Genomic DNA, 25,672 nt, shown 5'->3' on the forward strand with positions numbered 1-25,672 from the left:
ATTTAGATGACTAGAGGGATGTCAATCTAAGTGGGAGTTCTTAAGAAATATGTTCAAGTGAACTTTAATTTATCATGAACTTAGTACCTGATAGTTTTTGCATGTCTATGTTGTAAATCAATAGCTTGCAATGTAGCTCCCCGTTTATTTTTGATATGTTCCTAGAAAAAATTAAGTTGAAAGATGATGGTAGCAATGATGCGGACTTGGTCCATGATCTGAGGATTATCCTCATTGCTGCACAGTAGAATTATGTCCTTGATGCACCGCTAGGTGACGGACCTATTGCAGGAGCAGATGCAGACGTTATGAACGTTTGGCAAGCTCGGTATGATGACTACTTGATAATTTAGTGCGCCTTGCTTTACGACTTAGAACCGGGACTTCAAAAATGTTTTTAACGCCACGGAGCATATATGTAACATCCCAATTTTTCAATTTGGATGTTATACATAGGTCATCATATGCATATCTTATTTTATTTGCATTTTGGTTGTGATCCAAGAAATCTTAAGCAACTCAAGGACCGAAGGAGAGAGTTGGAGATTTGATAAATTTTCATGTTTGAATTTTCTCAAATTTGAAAAGAGGATAAATTTGGTTTTAATATTTTTCTCTACGAATATTTCTAATATTAAAATGAAAGAGAGAAGATAATATGACTTCTTCAAAAAGAGAGGAATATTGGAGGGGAAATTTTAAAATCAAACATATATATTTTATTTGAGATTTCATTTGAATTAGAAAAATATGTGTTTGCAAAAATTGCATTTTAGGCCAGAAAAATGTTCACTTTGTTCTAAATATTTTATATAGATGGTGAAAATTGTTTTTGAGATTTTTAGAATTTTTTTATATTTTATTAGGATTTTTCTTCGGCGGAATTTATTAAAAAAGAGTTTCCGTCCGACTGGGCCAAAGGCCCAGCCGAGCCGGGCCGAGGCCCGCAGCGCCGCCGCCTCCCTCCGCCGTGCACCGCACGGACGTCGAGGAGAGTCCGAGCTGGACTCTCGCTCGCGCCGCCCCTTCCCCAAGCCGCGGCGCCCCCCCTTTAAATACCGCGCAGCCCCACCGCCTCTCCACCCCGTCCCGAAGCCGCAGCCCGCGCTGCCAGCCTGGGCCGCCGCCTGCTGCTGCCGCTCGCTGTCGGTGTCAAAACCGGAGGATCTCGGGTAGGGGGGTCCCGAACTGTGCGTCTAAGGTTGATGGTTGTAGGAGACAGGGGACACGATGTTTACCCAGGTTCGGGCCCTCTCTATGGAGGTAATACCCTACTTCCTGCTTGATTGATCTTGATGAATATGAGTGTTACAAGAGTTGATCTACCACGAGATCGTAACGGCTAAACCCTAGAGGCCTAGCCTGTATGACTATGGTAATGAGTATATCTCCTATCTGTACTACACCCTCCGGTTTATATAGACACCGGAGGGATCTAGGGTTACATAGAGTCGGTTACATAAGAAGGAATCTTCATAGTTGATCGCCAAGCTTGCCTTCCACGCCAAGAAGAGTCCTATCCAGACACGGGTACAGTCTTCGGCCTTCATGTCTTCACAGCCCATCAGTCCGGCCCATGGATAACAGGCCGGACGCCCGAGGACCCCTTAGTCAAGGACTCCCTCAGTAGCCCCTGAACCTGGCTTCAATGACGAGGAGTCTGGCGCGCAGATTGTCTTCGGCATGGCAAGGCGGGTTCCCCTTTTCGAACTCCAAGATAGTATCTGGACCTGTAACACATACCTCACACAACCGCAGAGAGAATATAATACTTGCATGATTCCAATCTGCTGACAGCTTTTTACAACATGACATTACGTCAGCCCGGTCATAATCTCGGACCGTTGTGTGTCCACCGTTCCACGTTTCGAGACGCGGTTGCCATTGGCACGTCTTGTCAAAGCAGAGATCGTGTCCCTTTATTGCGGGATTCTCATCAATGCGGGCATGGGTAACCCAACCGTGCCGTTTATACAACCCTTGGGAATAGGCGAGTTTTTAGGACGAGTGGGGAGGCGCTTGATATTCGCGGCCTTTATAAGGGGATAAGGATTCTCTTCCTTCACCCACATCCTTTCTCTCCTTCAGTCCTTCCGTCCTTGAGCTCCAGCGCCCAAGCTTCAGCTTTTCCTTGTTTGAGAAAGCACTCCAAACATGTCCGGATCCAGAGCTGGAGGTAAGTGGATGGCCTCCTCCGTCAAGAAGGACATCACGAAGCTCCGGGAGGCTGGATATTTAGCTAAGGAGATTGCTCACCGACTCCCGGCAAAAGGGCAAATTGTCCCTACTCCCGAGCCCCATGAGAGGGTTGTGTTTCTCACACACTTTGTCCGCGGGCTGGGATTCCCTCTCCACCCGTTTGTTCGCGGATTGATGTTTTACTATGGGCTGGACTTCCACGATCTGGCCCCCAATTTTATCCTCAATATCTCGGCATTTATTGTCGTATGCGAGGCCTTTCTCCGCATCCCACCTCACTTCGGCCTATGGCTGAAGACCTTCAATGTGAAACCAAAGGTGGTGAGCGGTCAACAAGCAGAGTGCGGAGGCGCCATGGTGGGGAAGATACCCAATGTCACCTGGCCCGAAGGCTCCTTTGCGGACACGGTGAAGGGATGGCAATCGAGGTGGTTTTACATCACCGAGCCGCGTGACACCAACTGGGTGGCGGCGCCCGAATTTCGATCCGGAGTTTCGATGCGGCTCACTTCCTGGCAAGAGAAGGGCCTGACCTGGGGATCTTCGAACGAGATAACTGGGCTCCAGACGTGCATCCAGAACATGATAACCAAGAAGATTAAACTTGTTCATGTGATCCAGGTTATGCTCATTCGCCGGATCCTTCCGTGCCAACGTCGGACTTGCTATTTGTGGGAGTACGATCCAGCCAAGCACCAGACGGTACTAGAACTCTTCGGCGCAACACACGAAGATATCTGGAAAGTGCTCTTCAAGGCTGGCGAGACGCCACCGCCCACGACCGAAGATCACGGGCTTAGCTTAAAACGCCAGGCCAATTCAGTAAGTCTTTTAATATTTTTCAAGGTATATCCTTCACCGGCATGCTTTGAGGATAGATCCTAAGCTTTCCCATCCACTTTGCCAAGCCTGGATCGAGGTGGCGGGGCGGGTTATCTGTCTGGCTCCGCTTCCGGAGGACCAATAATTCCCACTTCTGACGAAGATGTTGTTTTTGGCGCCTTATGATGTGCCGGAGAAGAAGGCTAAGAAAGCGGCCAAGGGGACCAGGAGTGGCCTTCGCCGAAAAGGAGCTTCGGACGTGATGCCCGAATACGAGACTCACTCTTTGTCCGCCAAAGACGACAACGAAGAGGAGGAAGAAGAAGATGACTCCCCACCTGAAGCGGGGAGGAAGAAGACGGCGGCCTCTAAGAACCTGGAGGCAAAGGCGCCCAAGAGGGGAAAAGGCTCCCCCGCGGATAACTCTGCGTGGGATGTCGATGGCAGTCCGGAGCGGCCTTCCCGGGCCAAGCCTCGATCCACATCGTAAGTATCAAAAATCTTTATGCACGCCCGGACATCCGTCCTTTCTGCCTTGCAATGTTTGAATCGTGTTATTGCAGTCCGGCTCGGGACAGCTCTCCGCTATCTTCATCAGAAGGTTTGCTGGACCCAAAGGAGAGGGCCAGCATGTCACCGCCGCCTGCTTACTCCCCGCCGGCCAAGGGTGATGACGAGGAGGCATCTCAAAGGTCCTCCTCGGACCGGGGGAAGGTTCCGAAGATCGTCAGTGTGGCGCCCCAGGATGACTCCCGGGGCACCGGATATAAGGGGGGAAAAGCCCCTACGGAAACGGACGGCGCGGGCCGATTTCTACTCGACCCTCAGCCGGATTCTATTCCGGAGACCTATACAGCTCCAGAGTCCGGCAAAGGGCCCTTCCCGAAAGGAGGGGGTGTGCTACCGGTGTCCTCTGTCCAACCGGAGGCGTCGGATCATCTACTGGAAGCGCTGCAAGGTGCCTCCATTGTGGATGAGCACCGTGCCCATATGGGTACGGTGATTGAAAGGGTTCAGTCCGCCACAAATGGGCTGACTGAGGCCTGCGCTAGCCTTCTAGCAGGCTTTGAGGTGAGTGACGTAATTGTAAGAAGAATATCACAGCGTAGACAGTAGCCCCTAATGCTCTGTTCGTTGTCCGGGAAGAAAAGCCGAACAGAGGATCAAAATTAATTTTCGCAGGAGTCTAACATAAGGTGTCTATGTGAAAAGCAGGCCTCGTTGCGGGGTGCTATAACTCAAACCGCGGAGGTCTCCGGACTGAAGCAGAAACTGAAGCAGGCCGAGGAAGAGCTCGGCCTCGTGAAGAAGCAGCTGGAGGATAGCCAAGGTATGCAGTAACCTGTGTGTATTTTGAAGTATGAATTGTGCAAACTGACTAAAATGTCATGAACTTTATTAGAGGCCACGACCGAGGTGGCGGCCCTCAAGAAGGCGTTAGCCGAGGCCGAGGACAAAGCGGCCAAGGAACGCGCCGTGCGCGAGAAGCATGAGGCCCTGGTTAGCAAGGCCCAACAAGAGCTCTAGGACACCGTCGAGAAGCACGAGTCCTTGGAGCGCGATTTTAAGACGCAAGAGTCCGAACTTGTGAAGGCCCGTCAGAGCGCACAGGATGCCCGAGCCGAAGCCCAGGGGACCCTCCAAGAAATTCAGGTGGCCAAGAAGATTACAGTGGGTAAGCCTTTCGCTATGCAAAGCCTGTGGGCGAAGGAAACATTCCTTGTACTGACCCGAATTTTGGTTTTTCAGGGGCGTTCACGAATCTGCCGCGCAGCATATTAGATGCTGCCGAGTTTTATCGAGCCGAAGAGGGGATGTCTACGGAGAAGCTGTTCTGGTCTCAATATTTTGGACCAGAACATCCGGTGCCCTTTAGCGACCAGCTGAAACAGCTGGTCTAGCTGCACAGGTCGGCTTAGCTAGCCGTGAAGGACCATATAGTTCGGCTGTGGCCTACCGAGCCCATACCCAGCAGCTACTTCGGACTTGTGAAGCGGCTCATGAGTGCCTGCCCACGGCTAGAAGCCGTGAAGCGATCGGTCTGCATTGAAGGTGCACGAATGGCATTTGCCCGCGTCAAGACGCATTGGGCGAAACTAGATGCCATGAAGCTGGTGACTGAGGGGCCGCCTGAGGGCAAGGAGCATCCTCGACCTGAGCTATATTTTGATGGTGTCCTGGAGGGGTCCCGCCTTGTGGCGGAGCAATGTTCGAAGGATGTTATATTCCCATGAAAACATTCATATTATCCTGTCCTGTAATATGGAACAATGATGTTGTGTAATATAATGCTTTGTGATTTAAATTTTACCTCCTGTGCGGCCATTTATGAAATCTGAGGGTTGACCAGTCGTCGGCTTCTGCCCCCACTAGGTAGTATGGGGGTGTTCGGGATAAATCTAAACACTCTTTACTCCACATTCTGGTCCTTAAAGGAGGTGTTTAGCGCAACGAACAAGGCAATCAGACTATGCGGCCTTTACCACCCTCACTTAGCCATAGGAGTTTGACGATAAGAAATTTGGCGAAGCCCCTAGTACTCGGAAGACCGAACTAGGGGCGTGACACACACCTAATCGGGAAAACCGATTCTTCACATGAAGGGGAGAAAATCTCTAACGATTTGGGACCTCTCGAACAGCTGACCAGCTCTCGCCGCATCATGACAGTCAGTTTTTGGCTTTCTCTACTGTGGTGCTCGTCCGGAAGAACCGGGACACAATCACAGTAGTTCTGCCTTTACTACCCTAGCCGATATTGCGGAACGTAAGGTAGTAAGCACAGGTGCCCGGCAACCCAATTATTGACCAAAGACATGATCCGGAGCCGTTGCATATAATGCTATAAGTTTGGGGTGCCGAACTATACTGTAAAAGTGTTCGGACTTTTATTGTTGTAATGTGGGGCGTGATGGAGCCCCTGGCGTAATAATACGTACCAAAGTGTACGTGTGCAATGAGTAATGAAGGAAAAAGGAGGAAAATTAAGTAATAAGCTGACGCTACCCTTTATTTGTGATGTGATTAACACGCCGAGGCGTACTTGTACAAGTAATGCGATAAGCGAGTAAGGCTATTTGACATGCCGCGACCAAGGGCGAGCTAGGTATGCAAAACAAGTATGGCAATCGTTAGCAGAGATCACCTGGGGATTTCCTTGTACGCCAGAGCTCCTTGCCTCCTTGGTGTGTTCTGTAGGCAGGTCGTCCGAATAGACCTCGAAAAGCCCGAAATAAAAAGGGAAAGTAAAGGTGTGTGAATCCCAGGGTCGGTTGAGCCGCACTGTGGGTCGCGACCTTAGTATGCCTCCATCAGTACCCACGGGGTTTTGAGTGCGTAATTATGTACGCGCGGTATGGATGCCAGCCCCTCGTCGGGGCTGGGACGGAGGCCGAATTGCTAATTGGGCTTTGGACAAGCCGAGCTTTCCTGTTGCAGTGTAGTTCAGACCCTCTTGATGATGTCCAGGGGCTCGGCAGCCAGATTACAACGCTGCTTGAGAAGGCCGCTCTATACTTCTGCTGCTAGGGCGGCGGTGTGCTCCTCTGTACGGAGGGAGCGTTCCGTGTTTCCATTTATTGTAATGACGCCGCATGGACCGGGCATTTTGAGCTTGAGATAAGCGTAATGTGGCACCGCGTTGAATCTAGCAAACGCGGTTCGTCCGAGCAGTGCATGGTAGCCGCTGCGGAAAGGGACAATATCGAAGATTAGCTCTTCGCTTCGGAAGTTGTCCGGAGAACCGAAGACCACCTCCAGCGTGATTGAGCCCGTACAATGGGCCTCTACGCCTGGTATGACTCCTTTAAAGGTAGTCTTTGTGGGCTCGATTCGTGAGGGATTAATGCCCATTTTGCTCACTGTATCTTGATAGAGCATGTTGAGGCTGCTACCACCGTCCATTAGGACTCGTGTGAGGTGAAATCCGTCGATGATTGGGTCGAGGACCATGGCGGCCGAACCGCCATGACGGATACTAGTTGGATGATCTCGATGATCGAAGGTGATCGGAAATGATGACCATGGATTGAATTTTGGGACAACTGGCTCTACCGCATAGATGTCTCTGAGTGCGTGCTTGCGCTCCCTTTTGGGGATGTGTGTAGCATATATCATATTCACCGTTTTAACTCGAGGGGGGAACTTTTTCTGTCCTCCAGTGTTTAGCTGCCGGGGCTCTTCGTCGTCGTCCTCGCTTTGCGATCCCGTTTTCTTGCTTTCTGCATTTGACTTGCCAGCTTGCTGGAAAACCCGGCAATCTCTGGTGGTATGATTGGCTTCTTTGTCTGGGGTGCCATGTATCTGGCACGGACGATCGAGTATGCGGTCCAAGCTAGATGGTCCCTTGCTGTTCCTTTTATAAGGCTTATTCCGCTGGCCGGACTTGGAGCCAATGAATCCGGCGTGAACTGCCGTGTCATTAGTGTTATTCCCATTACCTCGGCGTTTGTGTTTATTGCCCCGGAGCTTGCCGGTGCTGTTTTTGGCCTCGGAGGGGCCTGCTTCGTTGGCTGTGTTTGTACTATGAGCCAACCAACTATCTTCACCCGCGCAAAAGCGGGTCATGGGTGCCGTGGGGGCTGCTATGGATTTCGACATTTCTTGGCCGAGGTGGCGGGCGAGCCATTCGTCGCGGATGCTGTGTTTGAAGGCCGCTAGGGCTTTGGCATCCGGACAGTCAACGATCTGGTTCTTTTTGGTTAGAAACCTAGTCCAAAATTTTCTGGCTGATTCTCCAGGTTGTTGAACTATATGACTTAAGTCATCGGCATCTGGTGGCCGGACATAAGTGCCTTGGAAGTTGTCAAGAAAAGCTTCTTCCAAGTCCTCCCAACTGCCGATGGAATTTTCAGGCAGGCTATTTAGCCAGTGTCTAGCTGGCCCTTTTAATTTTAGTGGGAGGTATTTGATGGCGTGGAGGTCATCTCCTCGAGCCATATGTATGTGGAGAATAAAGTATTCGATCCATACTGCGGGATTGGTTGTTCCGTCGTATGATTCAATATTGACGGGCTTGAACCCCTCGGGGAATTCGTGATCTAGTACTTCATCTGTGAAGCAGAGAGGGTGTGCGGCTCCTCTATATCGGGCCGCGTCATGACGCACCTCCGATGAAGTCCGTCTGTGGTTATCGGCCCGGGCGTGACTAGGTTTGTCATGTCCGAATAGGTAGCCGTCATCCCGAGTCGGAAAGCGTGCTCGCGATCCGTAGATTGATCTGGTGTGTCCTGCTCTACTTTCCAGTTCCTGCCGAAGGTCGTATGTATAGTCCCGAGCTGTTTTTTCCCTGTTTTTGCGAGGCGGTGGGGGGGGGCTGTTGTTCGGCCTGAGTTGCCGTTTTATCCCGACCGCGAGGTGGTTGGTCCGCCGCACTATCCCGACCACGTGGTGGTCGTTCCGCATTACGCGAGGGAGGTATGGGATCTGGTGCCTCCTCGTCGAACTGAGGTAGCAATCTGCGCTTTGGGTAACTCTTGGCTGGGCGCTTGGGGCCGTATTCTTTGGCTGCCAGGACGTCGGTCCATCTGTCAATGAGTAGGTCCTGATCGGCGTGGAGCTGCTGCTGCTTTTTCTTCAGGCTTCTTGCAGTAGCTATTAGCTGGCACTTGAAGCGCTCCTGCTCGAGGGGTGCCTCAGGCACGATGAAATCCTCGCTGCCGAGGCTCCTCTCATCCTCGGAGACTGGACGATAACTATCATCATCCGGGTCATTGGGCATGGCCTGTTTGTCAGGGTTATCTTGCCTGTTGTTTTGTTCCTCCTGTTCGGATGCAGCTCCAACACGGTCTTCATTGTTTTTGGCATCACCCGGAGTACTATTTTCTCCGGTGCCAGTGTTGCCATCTTTTGAGCGACGAGGCTTAGAACGGCGTTTAGGGCGCCGGCGCTTGGACTGTGTCTCAGAAGGTTTATTGGCAACTGGATCTTCTTTGTCATTGTCGCTAGTTTTTTTAGGTGTGTCAACCATGTACACATCGTATGAAGAGGTGGCCGTCCAACGTCCAGTGAATGGCGGGTCTTGGCCTTGCTCCTTGTCGGCATCGTCGTCCATACCGTCGATGTCTTCGGAGCCATAATCAAGCACGTCGGTTAAGTCATCGACAGTGGCTATAAAGTGGGTGGCGGGTGGGAAGCAAAATTCCCCATCATCAGCTTCTAGCTCGAACCGAACATAGTTCGGCTGTGAGTCCTTCTCCAAGGAAAAATTCTTTAAAGAGTTTAGCACATCACCCAAAGGTGAGTGCTGGAAGATGTCTGCGGTGCTGAATTTGAAAATCGATAATCGATCCAGCTCGGTGTCCGCAGGCGTACATGGTCCGGAACTTATAACCGGAGACGAGTCCGGAGTTCCGTTGATGCAGATATTGCAGGGTGTCGAGTCTGTGTGCGGCTCCAACGCCGCAGACTCTATGGCCTCGGATGGCACGATCCGCTCCAGCTCTAAGGCCGTTGCAGCAACAGGAACCATCTCCTGGATGTGACCCAATGACAGATTTAAGTCATGTTCATCGGAGCGAGGGGGAGCGATCGTCGCGGTCTAGAATCCGTCGAAGATCAAGTCTCCGCGGATGTCCGCGACGTAGTTCAAGCTTCCGAATCTGACCTGATGGCCAGGTGCGTAACTATCGATCTACTCCAGATGGCCAAGCGAGTTGGCCCGCAGTACGAAGCCGCTGAACACGAAGATCTGTCCGGGGTGGAAGGTTTCTCCCTGGACAGCGTCACTATGGACGATCGAAGGGGCCATCGAACGTTTCATTGACGGCACAGTGGAACTCTCAATGAAAGCACCAATGTCGGTGTCAAAACCGGTGGATCTCGGGTAGGGGGTCCCGAACTGTGCGTCTAAGGTTGATGGTTGCGGGAGACGGGGGACACGATGTTTACCCAGGTTCGGGCCCTCTCTATGGAGGTAATACCCTACTTCCTGCTTGATTGATCTTGATGAATATGTGTGTTACAAGAGTTGATCTACCATGAGATCGTAATGGGTAAAACTTAGAGGCCTAGCCTGTATGACTATGGTAATGAGTATATCTCCTATCCGGACTACACCCTCCGGTTTATATAGACACCGGAGGGATCTAGGGTTACATAGAGTCGGTTACATAAGAAGGAATCTTCATAGTTGATCGCCAAGCTTGCCTTCCACGCCAAGAAGAGTCCTATCTGGACACGGGTACAGTCTTCGGCCTTCATGTCTTCACAGCCCATCAGTCCAGCCCATGGATAACAGGCCGGACGCCCGAGGACCCCTTAGTCCAGGACTCCCTCACTCGCCGACGCCTGCTGCCCCGCCGCCCCAAGCCGCCACCCCGCCGGAGCCGTCGCCTCGCCGGAGCCCCGTCTCGACGGATCTCGCCGCCGCCGTTTTTTGTTGAATTGGTAAAAACCGACAAAACCGTCGCCCCGGTTTTTTGTTAGATCAGTTTGGTTTTTTTGGTTTTGCTAATTAGCGAACGTCCACCTGAACACGTTCGTCCATTTGTCTCTGTTAGCGAACGTTCGTTCTTTAGCAGTTTTCCTTTTATTTTATTTTTGGCTAGGGACCTATCCGCGATTATTTTTATCGTAGATTAGCCCCTGATCTTCAAACCCTCGCAACTTTTTAACTGTTTATCCAAATCTAGTGAAACCAACGCCAAAATCTTCGTCTCGGAATCCTGTTTCCAGTTAATCAACTTGAACATGGTTTTGACAAATTAAAATTTGGTTTCAAGCAGATTTGAATTCGAACTTCTTTTGATCGTAGTTTGAGTTTCGTAGCTCCTATTTGATTGATTCTTTTTGCAAGTCGAAGCACTTCAGTTGAATTTTCTGTTTGGACTTTCTCATATGAGTTTTACCCTTGCATCTATGCTTGAGTGCTTATGTATGCTATTGTTTGTTTGCGATAGAATTTCCGTAGTGCGAAGCGTGCTACTATGAGTCACTAGGGTTTGCAGATCGTCAGCAAGGCAAGTAACACTTTGATCATACCCCTTTATTACCCAGTTTTTATGCATTAGTTTCAACCCTCAAACATTGCACGGTTAGGATTTTTTAACATGTGGGTTTGGGAAGTAGTTGATGAGGTAGAACCTATTGTCCTTTATTTCAAACCTTGGGAGTTACTTCTACGTTATGCTTATACTGCTATGCTATGCTCGTAGACGTGGTTTGGTTTGAGTGATCCATGATAGATGTGAGAATTGCTAATTAATGGTTAAATTAAGGTGGCAACATTAATACACATCTGGGTGGATTGGTTGTGGGCACTTGGAGCAATCCAGTGATGTCCTAGGATATCCCGGAGTACTCGTCTGATCATCCTATGGTTCGCCACCCAGGCTCAAAGGGGTCATAAGATTATTCATGCTAGAAACTTCTGTGTGCAGCCACAAGCCCATTATGGGCTCTGGCATAGTTGAGTATGTTGCGTGACCTCTTTTAGTGGTAGGCTAGCAGATGTAGGGGATGTAGGTGGTACTGTCTACCCAGAGTAAAGAATTATTGCTTCTGAAAGACTGTGTCTCGGTCATCCGTTTCTCAAACACCATGTAGTGCGATAAATTCAATGGAGAAGATCGAGTCTTGTGGGGAAAAGTGCACAAACCTCTACAGAGTGTACAAACTAATCATGGTTAACCATGTCCCCGGTTATGGACATCTTGAGTATCTGGTTCTTGAATTATTGATTTGATCTCATCACTCTTAATTAAATCTGTTGGGTTATTAATATTGTTTAATTGGGATTGAGTTGGAGGAACCTTCTCAATATTTTTATCAACCAATTTTGTAGTTACATAAAATATATTCCTTTGCAGTATGGAAAAATTGGCTTTACGCAAAAAGTGATAACCATAGAGCCTCCACCAGCCATAGATGCATGTAGTGATAGCCGTTATCTTGTTCATTGCTCTATATTGTTATTTTGCCAGCATATTCCATGTGCTGACCCATTTCGGGCTGCAACGTATTATGTTGCAGACTTTTCAGACGAAGAGTAAGGTGCGCTAGGTCATTGTTGTGCACTCAGCTATGCCGTTGGAGTTGATGGACACATTTACCTTCGATGCTTCCGCAGTTATCTTATTTAGATGGCCTTAAGCCATATTATTGTAATAAGTTCTCTTTTGAGATATTCGATGTAATAAGTGTGTGATTGCACTCTGTTATTAATCCTTCAAGTACTGTGTGTGTCAGCATTACCGATCCAGGGATGACACTTATACACAGAGATTTGACCGTCTAAGGTCGGATTGCTACAAGATGGTATCAGAGCACACGCTGACTATAGGACGCTACCACTAAGATAAGCCATAGGTCACTCTTCTCTACTCATTTCTGACTCTCCTCCATTTTCCACTCTATAGATGACGGACCCAAGGAACAAGTTTGCTCAACCGGAAGAAGACACACCATTTGGACGACACTTGAAGGAAGTCACTAGGTACCTGAACATCGGAATACCAAGCTTCACCGGGACCTACATCGCCACTTTACCAGAAGAGGAGCGTTGGATGATTCGAGTTCATGTTCCAGGAAGGACATTCACGCCAGTTACTGCGCCCATAGAGTTTTCCTTTGATGCACCAACCCAGAGTTTGGGAAAGAGCATGGCAGCCCACATCGCCATGGGACGCATCGGCGAAGTCTACAACAAGGATCTCAAGGACACTATCTATCAGATATGTGGGCTCCGAGATGAGCAATGGGAGATGATCAGCACCAGGAGGGACAAGTCCATTGCAGCCTACATCCAAGAGTTAAACCAGCACATGCGCCAGGAGAACCAAATGTGCGCCAACATGATAGATCTCAAGAAGGTGATGACCAGGAACATGGAGCTTGAAGAGGAACTCAAGTCTACATGCTATGGATATGAGGAGGAAATCGTAGTGCTACTGGAGAAAAATGAAGACCTGAAGAAGAAGCTAGGAGTATTCATGGGAGATCCCGCACCTGAGGAGGACATCCATTCTGAAGACTACATCATCATCGATGACACCGACTCGGACCCCGACAGTAGTAATGATGATTACAAAGACGAAGCTAGAGCAGATATCATGGAGTCTTTCACTGGTCAAAATTTCTAGATGACCACCATATTATCAGTAGTATTCCCCCATGTATATAGTAGTAGTCCGAGTATTTTGTAATGGTAGTTTAGATCGATTGTGTGCCCTTGTTTGAATTGAGTGATGTGATATGAATGTGTTTGTCTCATGTGCATATGGGTAGTGATTTTATCTTTAGACCTCATTCTATTCTAATCTCTTCCCTCTAAACCCATCGGATGCCTCTGAGACGTGACCCCGGATTTGTCTTCCCACCGGAGCTCACCCAGTTGATCCAACAGCAGAATGCCTTGATGCAGTTGCTAGTCCAGAACCAAGGCAACAACAACAACAACAACAACAACAACAACCCACCGCCACCACCTCCAGATGACAACTTAGCCCGTTTTCTGAGGTTGAATCCGCCGGTGTTTTCCAGTAGCACCGAGCCGATTGTTGCTGATGACTGGCTACGCAGGATTGGAAGGGAGTTCACCACCGCAGGTTGCACAGATGTTGAGAAGGTGCGCTTTGACGCACATCAACTGGATGGACCCGCAGCCTCATGGTGGGAGAATTACACAGCCACTTTCCCTATAGCCAATGTCACTTGGGATTAGTTTCAGCAAGCATCCGCACTGCACATGTCTCAACTGGAGCTATGAGCATGAAGAAGCATGAGTTTCACAACCTACGCCAGGGAAACCGTACTATGGGATAGTACGTGGATGAGTTCAGCAAGTTATCTCGCTATGCCCCGGATGATGTGGCCACAGATGCCACGAAGCAGGAGAAGTTTATGGAAGGGATGAATGATGAGCTGAGTATGCAGTTGATGGTGGCAACATTTTCTAACTACCAGGACTTGGTAGACATGGCTCTTATGATTGAAGGGAGGCAGCAGCAGATAGAGAGCCGCAAAAGGAAGTATGGACAAGGGAAGTAGAATTCTGGAGCTCAGCATAAGCCTCGTTTTACCCCAAACTCTGGAGGATATACCCATAACCACGGAGGCCACACTCATAATGGAGGAAGTTCGCATAACCATAGTGGCCCCAAGAATGGAAATGGGAATGGAGGAAGCAGCAGCCAGAACCATTCCAACCCAGCAATACCCGCCAAGAAGGATCTAAGTCACATTACTTGTTTCAAGTGCGGGAAGACTGGGCACTACGCCACCGAGTGTTCCAAAGCAAAGAATGGAAATGGCAATGGAAGTTCTGGGAAGAAGCCCAATCCCTTCACCAGAGGTCAGGTGAACCACACCAACGTGGAGGAGGTTGAAGAGCAGCTAGATGCAGTTATCGGTAAGTTTTTGGTTAAGTCATTTGTCGCTCTCGTTCTTTTTGATACTGGTGCATCGCACTCATACATATCAAGGGGATTTGTGGAAAAGTTTAAGTTGCCAACCTTAGCCCTTAGGTCACCCATGTTAGTAAGCTCGCCAGGTGCAGAGTATATGGCCAGCCGATGGTGCGATCGGTTACCCTTAACCATTGGTAGCCATGTTTTCCCCTCAGACCTAATAATTTTGGAGTCACAAGGACTAGATATAATACTAGGCATGGATTGGCTATCGAAGTATGGATGAAACATTGATTGTGCTAGTAAGTCAATTCTGCACACCACCCCGGAGGGAAAGAGGATCAAGTATGTATCTAGGCATGCGCCAAGGAGGACCCAAGTGAATTCCCTGTCAGGAATTGTTCAGGAGGAAGTGCCTGTTGTGAAGGATTACTCAGATGTATTTCCAGAGGAACTACCAGGCATGCCGCCGGATCGAGATATAGAGTTCTTGATAGAACTATTGCCAGGAACCGGACCAATATCAAAGAGGCCATACCGGATGCCCGCAAATGATCTAGAGGAGATTAAGAAGCATATTAAGGAGTTATTGGAGAAAGGTTACATTCGACCAAGTTCATCACTGTGGGGAGCCCCAGTGCTCTTAGTTGAGAAGAAGGATGGATCCTTGAGAATGGTTGTTGATTACCGTGCATTGAATGAAGTGATGATCAAGAACAAGTACCCACTACCGATGATCAACGATTTGTTTGACCAGTTGCAAGGAGCTCAAGTATTTTCCAAGATCGATCTGCGACCAGGATACCACCAGCTGAAGATCCGAGAACAGGATATACCTAAGACATCTTTCACCACAAGGTACGGGCTATATGAGTACACGGTTATGTCATTTGGATTGACCAATGCCCCTGCCTATTTCATGAGTATGATGAATAAGGTGTTCACGGAGTTCTTGGATAAATTTGTTGTGGTGTTCATTGACGATATATTGGTATACTCGAAGAATGAAGAGGAACACAAGGAGCATTTGCGTTTAGTTCTTGAGAAGCTCACGGAACATCAGTTGTATGCCAAGTTCAGCAAATGTGAGTTTTGGTTGAAGGAAGTTGGATTTCTTGGACATGTTATATCAGGAGAAGGTATAGCAGTAGACCCTACCAATGTTCAATCTGTCATAGAGTGGTTGGCACCCACCTCAGTAGGAGAGATCCGCAATTTTCTAGGACTCGCGGGATACTACCGGAGATTCATTGAGAATTTTTCCAAGGTTGCGAATCCCATGACGGAGTTGTTGAAGAAGGACACCAAGTTCAAGTGGACCGAATAATGTGAGGCCAGTTTTCAGGAGTTGAAGAAACGTTTGGTTACAGCCCCAGTGCTAATTCTTCCGGATATACGCAAGGATTTCCAAGTGTATTGCGACGCTTCTCGCCAAGGACTTGGAGGTGTACTTATGCAGGACGGAAGAGTTGTTTCATATACCTCACGTCAGCTTCGGCCGCATGAGTTGAATTATGCCACACATGATTTGGAGTTAGCAGCCGTAGTACATGCGCTCAAGATGTGGAGACATTTTCTTATTGGAAACTACTGTGATGTGTACACAGATCATAAGAGTTTGAAGTACATTTTCACTCAGAAGGAGCTAAACCTCAGGCAGAGGAGATGGTTGGAGTTAATAAAGGATTATAATATGAAGCTGCATTATCATCCAGGAAAGGCCAATGTCATAGCAGACGCTTTGAGCCGCAAGAGTTATGTCAATACCCTCGTAAGCGAAGGATTACCGCAGGAGTTAGTCAACGATCTCAAGGAACTTCGTTTGGAGATAGTCCCAAGAGGTTTTGTTGCAGCAATGGAGGTTCAGTCAACATTATTGGGAAAGATTCATGAAGCTCAGAAGGATGACAAAGAAATTGCTGAGATAGAGGAGAAGATGAGCAAAGGAAAAGCCAAGGGTTCTCGCGAGGATGAGCATGAAACCTTATGGTTTGAGGACCGTATATATGTACCCAATAATGCAGAGATCAGGAAATTAATACTTCAGGAGGCCCACGATTCGCCATACTCGATACAACCCGGAAACACCAAGCACTACAAAAAAATACACTTCCGTGATGATACATGTTTGTCACAGTAGGTCACGTTTTCTATCATGCATGTACATCCATGACAAATTTTGTGACAGAATCAAGATAGTCATACCTGTGCTATCGTAGAAGTGTTCCATGACATTACCAAAATTATCATCATGTAAGTGTCCACTTCCATGACGATAAATCGCGCGTCACAGAAGTGCTTTCGTCAAGGGTGACCAACACGTGGCATCCACCGTAACGGAACGCCGTTAAGCTATCGGGTCCGGTTTTGGATCCGATAACCCGTTAACAGCCCTGACCAATGGGGATTTTCCACATGTAAAATCCTCATTGGCTGGAGGAAACACGTGTCGGCTCACCGTTGGGACAGATGTCATCCACTCATTAGACCCAAAGCGCCTATGATATGTCGACATGTGGCACGGCCCAACAGAGGCCCATTCCTGTGAAAAGGCCGGCCCGTTTGACTTGGTCAAAAGGTGGCGGGCCGGCCCACGGCAAGCCTGTTAACGGCCTGTTCGCATATAGCCCATTTACAGCCTGGTAGCCCAGGGCCCGTTTACGGCCTATCCTAATTAGGCCCAGTAGCGTCATCTGGGCCGTCCAATATAATTCCAGCCCGTTTTAACTTCCGGCCCATGTATGGCCTATGACGTCTTTCGGCCCATATGAGGCCCTTAGTAACTCTCGGCCCATTAACGGCCCGTGGTAAAACTGGCCCGTAATGAACAGTGTATCACTTTATACCCATTAACAACACGTGGTGAAACTGACCCGTAATGAGCAGTGTATCACTTTATACCCATTAACGGCCCATTATTCCGTTGGGCCATTTCCAGCCCATGTTATCTTTCGGCCTTCTCAGGGCCCATTTATTCTTGGGCTCATTTCCTGCATTCATTTACTTACGGACCGTTACTGTCATTTTCTGCTTGTGGGCCAAATTCAGCCCGTGGCTACAGTCGGCCCATTTGTGGCCCGTTAATACGTTGGGCCGTTTTCATAGCGTCATCAAATACGTCCGATTAACGACGGCCCGTTATGGTTGGCCCATGAACGGACGATTTCAACTCTAGCCCATTTACGATCATAATGTGGTCTGTTATTGGCCCATGTTTGGCCAACTGATCATACGGCCCATAGAGGCCCATTGATGATACAGCCCGTAGAAGGCCCATTGTGTCTACGGCCCATATAAGGCCCATTGTTTCTACGCCGCAGAAGGCCCATTGTTTCTATGGCCCTTAGAAGGCGCATTGTTTCTACGGCCCGTAGGAGGCCCATGTTAACTACAGTAAATATGTAGCCCATGGTTATTGTGGCCTAGTTTAAAAAAATAGGTTATTGCGGCCACTAGCAAACCGCGGAAAAAGAACTGCACTGACTACAAGAAAACAAATAAACAAGACAATAAGGAAATAAATAAGCATGTAACTTACGCTAGGCTATCACGGCTATTACACATATTACATCCACTGGGCATCAAAGTTTTCCAGCAGTGCAAATATAGGGAACAAAGCAGCATAGAAACACCGCAGCAAAACAAGTCCAGAACTGAAACCACTTCAGAAGAGCTCAAGAAACAATATCCTGGGTACCCATAATGCTGGCAAGATGCTTAGCAAGCTTATTAACTTTCTCTTGTTTGGCGCTTAAATCCTCCAGCACTTTCTGTTGCACCAGAAAGTATGCATCTGACTTCTGCAGGGAATTCCTCACTCCTTCGGCTTCCTGCCGCATAACATCTGATTGATGTCTTTCAACTTGAAGTTGCGACTCAAGAAGCCGAACTGATTTAGGCAGCGAGTTCGAAGAGCCGGTGCCAGCTGTAGTAGCTAGTAACTCGAACACTACATCAAGACATGACTTTGGGGTTGTCTCAGTGTCTTCAATATAGTTTTTATCAGCTTTCTTGGAGACCAACAGGGATGTCTCACTATCTTGAACTTTATCTGCATTACTTCCTTTACCATTGCATAACAAGGTACTCTTCTCCAATATTTTATCCGCGTTCTAAAAGGGAAACAAACAAACACATCACAGTTTTACAATGTAGTATATGAAACTCATTTTGGTAAACCAGTTCAGTAGTAAGGTGGACAGGATAACAACGTGAAACAAACATATATCTATGTAGTATGGACACTGTATGGTCTATATGATTCTAGTTTATGTTGCCAAATCAAGATAGATACAGTTTGAATCATATCTATTTAAGACAAAGCAACATAGACAGAATATAAGTGTGGGAAACTACACAGCAATAACAACACTTGTAATGTGCATGGCATGAGAACATAACTGTTTATTCAATTGAAACTGAAATCAACATAGAGCAAGTTACAACAGCAAACACGTTAAAGAAACAGGTTTAAAACATACCTGTTGCGCCATTGGAGTTTCAATTGCATCCTTTAAATTTGAAATTAGTTGGTATGAGTAAATACAGTGATGCAAGAGCAAAGTAGTATGAACCATAGCTACGGAACCTGACCTGAGAACAATTCTTCTTCTGCTTTAAGCGTTGACTTGGGGTTCGGAGTGGTGGTCCTCGTGCTTTGGGCACTGCAGTTGCCTTACTAACTGCTCGTGTTTGGGTGCTCTGTGGTGGAGACCGTGTTGTGTCAATGGGAACTGGGTTACTATCTGCTGGGGTTGGGGTTAGAAGGGGTGTAGCTGGTTCTCTGTCCAACTGGGTAGGGGTACAATCTGCGTGAGTCTGGGTTATGTGTGGTGGGGTTGGTTCTTGGGCAAGTACAACCGTGGTTCTATCTCCATCGACAGGTAGCACGATCTTTTCTGAAGACCGTGTTTTTACTCCCACAGATACTGCCATCACCCCCTCCAATTGAAATGGCTGATAAATAAGAAAAGTAATTGAATGTACAGACATTGTAAGATAGACAGGTGCAATGGATAGTAGGGAAGAAAACAGGGCATGAAATAATTCACATTTATGTTGTCTAACCAAACAGAATAGCAGGACATAATTTCACATATATGATGGCTAATTAAACAGGATAGCATGACACAGTTTCACATGTATGATGGCTAACTAAACAGGATAGAATGACGTACTTCAAAATATGATGACTATGTAAACAGGATGACATGATATAACTATACGATGTGTCTATTAAAGTGGTTGGCATGCCATAAATCACAAACATGCTGTCGATGGAAACATGATGGCATGATATAATTCACGGATAGAATGACATAATTCAAAATATGATGACTATGTAAACAGGATGAGATGATATAACTATATTATGTCTTTAGAAAATGGGATGGCATGCCATAATTCAGATACATGCTGCCTATGTAAACATCATGGCATGATATAATTCAAATATATGATTTATATACTAAGGAAGTGAGCAGAGCGCAATCGCATATATGATGTGTCAACTAAGGAGATGGCATTCAATATCGTGTATATGATGTAAAAACTAAGCATTGCAATACAACATATGCATGATATGAGTAATATAACCCTGCCAAGTTTGAGCATACACCTCAGGGGGATAATAGGACTGGTCATCTGCCTCTGAATCCTCCTCTGAAGAGCTATCTGTAACCAGCAAGATATCTGCTTCAGCAGGTAGCATTGTCTGCTCTGAAGACCTTGTTTTCACTCCAGATTTCTCCATCACCAATTCAAATGGCTGATGCACAGGAAGAGCAGTTGAATATACAAACATTGTCGACAAAAGCAATGAGAATTACAAAAAAGGACGGCATGATATAATTCACATATATGACGCTTGGCTAAATAGCATGGCATTGCATAATTCACATATATAATGCCTTGCAACAATATAGCATTGCATAATTCACATATATAATGTCTTACAACAAGATGGCATTGCATAATTCACATATATGGTAATTAGAAACTAAACAGGTGGCATTCACACAAATCATGTCTAAACTAAGCAAATGACATAGCAATGCAAGATAGCATACGCACGATATGAGCAACATAACCCTGCCAAGTTAGAGCATGCACCTCAGGGGGGGGGGGGAATAGGACTGGTCATCTGTCTCTGAATCCTCCTCTGAGGAGCTATCTGTAACCAGCAAGACATGCGCTTCGTCAGATAGCATTGTCTGCTCTGAAGACCTTGTTTCCACTCCAGATTTTTCCTTGACCGTGCCGAATGGCTGATGCATAGGAAGAGTAATTGAATGTACTAAAATTGTTAACAAATTTAACACATAATACAAAATAATGTCATGATATAATTCACATATAAGATGACTGGCTAACCAGGGTGGCATTGCAAAATTCACATATATGATGCCTGGCTAAACAAGATGGCATTGCATGATTCACATATACGATAAAGAAACTAAATAGATGGCATTGACACAAAGCATGTCTAAACTAAGCAGATGACATCTTTGATGTATACAGTAAGCAATGCAAGGCACCATATGCATGATATTACCAACATCAGCATGCCAAGTTAGAGCGAAGACCTCATGGGGTAAATAGGAGCGGTCTTCTGCTTCTGAATCCCCCTCAGAACAGTTATCTTCCTCTTGATTATGATCCGAAATGGGTGGAGGGGGCTGCCTTTGCGCCCACCATGGAGCGATGTTTGCATGAAATTTAATTGCCACGCAAGGGTCGTCTCTTTTTCTCTACATGTTCAGTTCCATTGTGTACAATAACTGACATGCATAGAATAAAACATAGTGAGATTATCTAAGGAGTGCATGCACAAATCCAGAGTGAAGGTAGCAAACTGTGGATAGACCCAAAACCAATGATAGCAGGCAGATAATAGCTTTAGTTAAAAAATACAGATAATGGCTCCTTTAATGTTTGTTTGCACCCAACATGAAACTCATAGTAGACACCCGAGATTAACCAGATAGTAGACAAATAGTACTGATTGCTGCCCCAATATGTACCCCACAACCATTTAAAAACTCAAGTTTCAGCATAAGTTTGGACCTGACTCGGAGTCTAATAGGTGAACACGATGATAAAGTAGCATGTCATCATATTAAGCGATGCATAACATAAGCAGACACGGAAGAGTGCGACCTCTCTTGCGGACCCGTGTAGTCCTCAAGGTCATCTGCTCAGTTGATGATGGTAATGCAGTTGTTGTGGTTGCCGGCAGCGGGGAAGAAGATCTGAGGCGGCGAAATACAGTCTGGAGAGCGGATCCCTGCTGTGGTGAACCCTTCCATCGTTGGAGCAGCTGAGCTGGGGTGGAACACAACACCGCAGGAGTAGGACAAACCACACAAGGTTTTCTTTGACACATATATGTAACAGAAGTAATTGTGTAAGGGCTTGTTTGAATTTGAGGATTCTAACAATGCAGGGATAGGAAATAGACAGGAACAGGATAGGAATGCATGTACAAAACAGAGAATTTAAAAACACAAGATTTCTGCCAATCTGGGTGTTTGGTTCACAAGAATTGGAAGATCACAGGATGCAAAGAAGCATGGTGAGATTAAGTCAAACCACAAGAAGTGTACAACCTCTTTGGCGAAGCCATGTCGATCTCAGCGTGATTGGGTTGGCCAGTGAGGATGCTCCGGCTGACTTGGCTGTCGGAGGAGGGGAAGAAGATCTTAGGCGTTTGGAGATGGAGCCCGAGGTACTACTCCGCTGTGATGGAGGGTTTCGTCGTTGGAGCAGCTCTGGTGAGTTGTATCACGCCGAGGCTGAAGCAGGACAAGAGAGACAACGTTAACCTGAGAGGAATTCTAATAGCATCTCCAATAGATGACGTAAAATACATAACCACAAAGTGCTAGATGTATACATCAGCCGCTCATCTCTGAACTTAACTATCGAAACTGAATTTAACTGTCGAAACTGAACTTAACTGTCGAAACTGAATTTTGCTGTCAAAACTGAATTTTACTGTGGAAACTGAACGCACTAGAGGTGAGGCTACATGTCAGTGATACGTCTCCAACGTATCTATAATTTTTTATTGCTCCATGCTATATTATATTCTGTTTTGGACATTATTGGGCTTTATTATACACTTTTATATTATTTTTGGGACTAACCTATTAACCGGAGGCCCGGCCCAGAATTGCTGTTATTTGCCTATTTTAGAGTTTCACAGAAAAAGAATATCAAACGGAGTCCAAACGGAATGAAACCTTCGGGAACGTGATTTTCGGAACGAACGTGATCCAGAGGACTTGGACCCTACGTCAAGACATCAACCAGGAGGGCACGAGGTAGGGGGGCGCGCCTACCCCCCCCCCCCCAGGGCGCCCCCTCCACCCTCGTGGGCCCCCTGTTGCTCCACCGACGTACTCCTTCCTCCTATATATACCTAGGTACCCCCAAACTACCAGATACAGAGCCAAAAACCTAATTCCACCGCCGCAACCTTCTGTACCCGTGAGATCCCATCTTGGGGCCTGTTCCGGAGCTCCGCCGGAGCGCGCATCGATCACGAAGGGATTCTACATCAACACCATAGCCTCTCTGATGATGTGTGAGTAGTTTACCTCAGACCTTCGGGTCCATATTTATTAGCTTGATGGCTTCTTCTCTCTTTTTGGATCTCAGTACAATGTTCTCCCCCTCTCTCGTGGAGATCTATTCGATGTAATCTTCTTTTGCGGTGTGTTTGTTGAGATCTATGAATTGTGGGTTTATGATCAAGTTTATCTATGAACAATATTTGAATCTTCTCTGAATTCTTTTATGTATGATTGGTCATCTTCGCAAGTCTCTTCGAATTATCAGTTTGGTTTGGCCTACTAGATTGATCTTTCTTGCAATGGGAGAAGTGCTTAGCTTTGGGTTCAATCTTTTGGTGTCCTTTCCCAGTGACAGTAGGGGCAGCAAGGCACGTATTGTATTGTTGCCATCGAGGATAAAAAGATGGGGTTTATATCATATTGCATGAGTTTATCCCTCTACATCATGTCATCTTGCTTAAAGCGTTACTCTGTTCTTATGAACTTAATACTCTAGATGCATGCTGGATAGCGGTCGATGTGTGGAGTAATAGTAGTAGATGCAGGCAGGAGTTGGTCTACTTGTCTCGGACGTGATGCCTATATACATGATCATACCTAGATATTCTCATAACTATGCTCAATTCTGTCAATTTCTCAACAGTAATTTGTTCACCCACGGTAAATACTTATGCTCTTGAGAGAAGCCACTAGTGAAACCTATGGCTCCCGGGTCTATTTTCCATCATATTAATCTTCCAACAACAAGCTATTTCCATTGCCTTTTATTTTGCTTTTATTTTACTTTGCATCTTTATCACAAAAATACCAAAAATATTGTCCTATCATATCTATCAGATCTCACTCTCGTAAGTGACCGTGAAGGGATTGACAACCCCTTATCGCGTTGTTTGTGAGGAGTTATTTGTTTGTGTAGGTGCGAGGGACTCGTGCGTGGCCTCCTACTGGATTGATACCTTGGTTCTCAAAAACTGAGGGAAATACATACGCTACTTTGCTGCATCACCCTTTCCTCTTCAAGGGAAAACCAACGCAGTGCTCAAGAGGTAGCAAAAAGGATTTCTGGTGCCGTTGCCGGGGAGGCTTACGCAAGGTCAAGTCAAGATTTGGACTCCCGACAACGAGCCATTTCTGGCGCCGTTGCTGGGGAGTCTACGCAAAAGTCAACATACCAAGTACCCATCACAAACCCTTATCTCCCGCATTACATTATTTGCCATTTGCCTCTCGTTTTCCTCTCCCCCACTTCACCCTTGCCGTTTTATTCGCCCTCTCTCTTTCACTTCCTTTGTCGTTATGGCTAGTCCTCTATCTTCTCCGTTGTCTCCCGAGAACGAAGTTCTAAATTTTAAGCAAAGGGAGGAAGAAAATCTAAAAGACGCTTAGTATAGAATTTGCAATGCTCAAAATAGATCTACCAGGAAGCAATCTACTTCCGTTCTTCTCCGCAATTTTTATGTAGGCGCTACTCCTTGGTACAGATATATCCTTGATACCATTACCGGAGGGAATTTCTTGGGTAGCCATACTTTTGATTCTTATAATGCTATGATAGATTTGTTTGGCTCACCACCTCTTTTGGTTAACGGAACTATGTTAACCTTGGAGCATGTAATGCAAAGACTTGAAATTATTGAAAATAAAGTTGCTACCGTAGAGTTAATTGAAAATTTGGATAGAAAGATCCACAACCGCATCACTCAATATGGATCTAAAGTAGGAGTCACTTTGAAAAATATTAAGGAGAAGGAACCTATAGTTAATGAGAAAATAAATCAGGATTCTACTAGAATCGATAAACTTGAGAATATCATTACCAACTTGGGAACCGCTTTTTCTTCTGTAAAGAATACTCCAATTCCTCCAACTAAAATTTCCAAGCTTATGTATGTTCCTAAAAATAATGGTGAATCCTCTAGTAAGGAAACTGCGGATCTCAAATCTATAAGTATTCATCCCAATCTTTTTGCTATCATTAAGGAGCCATTTGTTACAAATGAATTTTTCAATCTTGTGCCTAAAAGTTTGATAATTAATAAAAAGAAAGAAATCCCTAAGGATGATAGATGCCTTATTGAAGAATTGCCTACAACGATGGCAATACCTAGATCTATCCTTGCCTTTATGCCTAGCTAGGGGCGTTAAACGATAGCGCTTGTTGGGAGGCAACCCAATTTTATTTTTAGTTTTTTTTGCTTTTTGCTTCTGTTTAGGAATAAATCTTTGATCTAGCCTCTGGTTAGATGTGTTTTTATGGTTTAATTAGTGTTTGTGCCAAGTTAAACCTATAGGATCTTCTTGGATGATAGTTATTTGATCTTGCAGAAAATTCCAGAAACTTTCTGTTCACGAAAATAATTGTTAAAAATCACCAGAACGTGATAAAATATTGATTCCAATTGCTTCTGATCAATAAACAAATTTTCTAGGTCGTCCTATTTTGGCTGAATTTTTGGAGTTCCATAAGTTTGCGTTAGTTACAGATTACTACAGACTGTTCTGTTTTTGACAGATTCTGTTTTTCGTGTTTTGTTTGCTTATTTTGATGAATCTATGGCTAGTAAAATAGTTTATAAACCATAGAGAAGTTGGAATAAAGTAGGTTTAACACCAATATAAATAAAGAATGAGTTCATTCAGTACCTTGAAGTGGTCTTTTGTTTTCTTTCGCTAATGGAGCTCACGAGATTTTCTGCTGAGTTTTGTGTTGTGAAGTTTTCAAGTTTTGGGT

Source organism: Triticum aestivum, chromosome 4D (genome assembly GCF_018294505.1).
Source record: "Triticum aestivum cultivar Chinese Spring chromosome 4D, IWGSC CS RefSeq v2.1, whole genome shotgun sequence".
In the NCBI taxonomy this organism is placed as follows: domain Eukaryota; kingdom Viridiplantae; phylum Streptophyta; class Magnoliopsida; order Poales; family Poaceae; genus Triticum; species Triticum aestivum.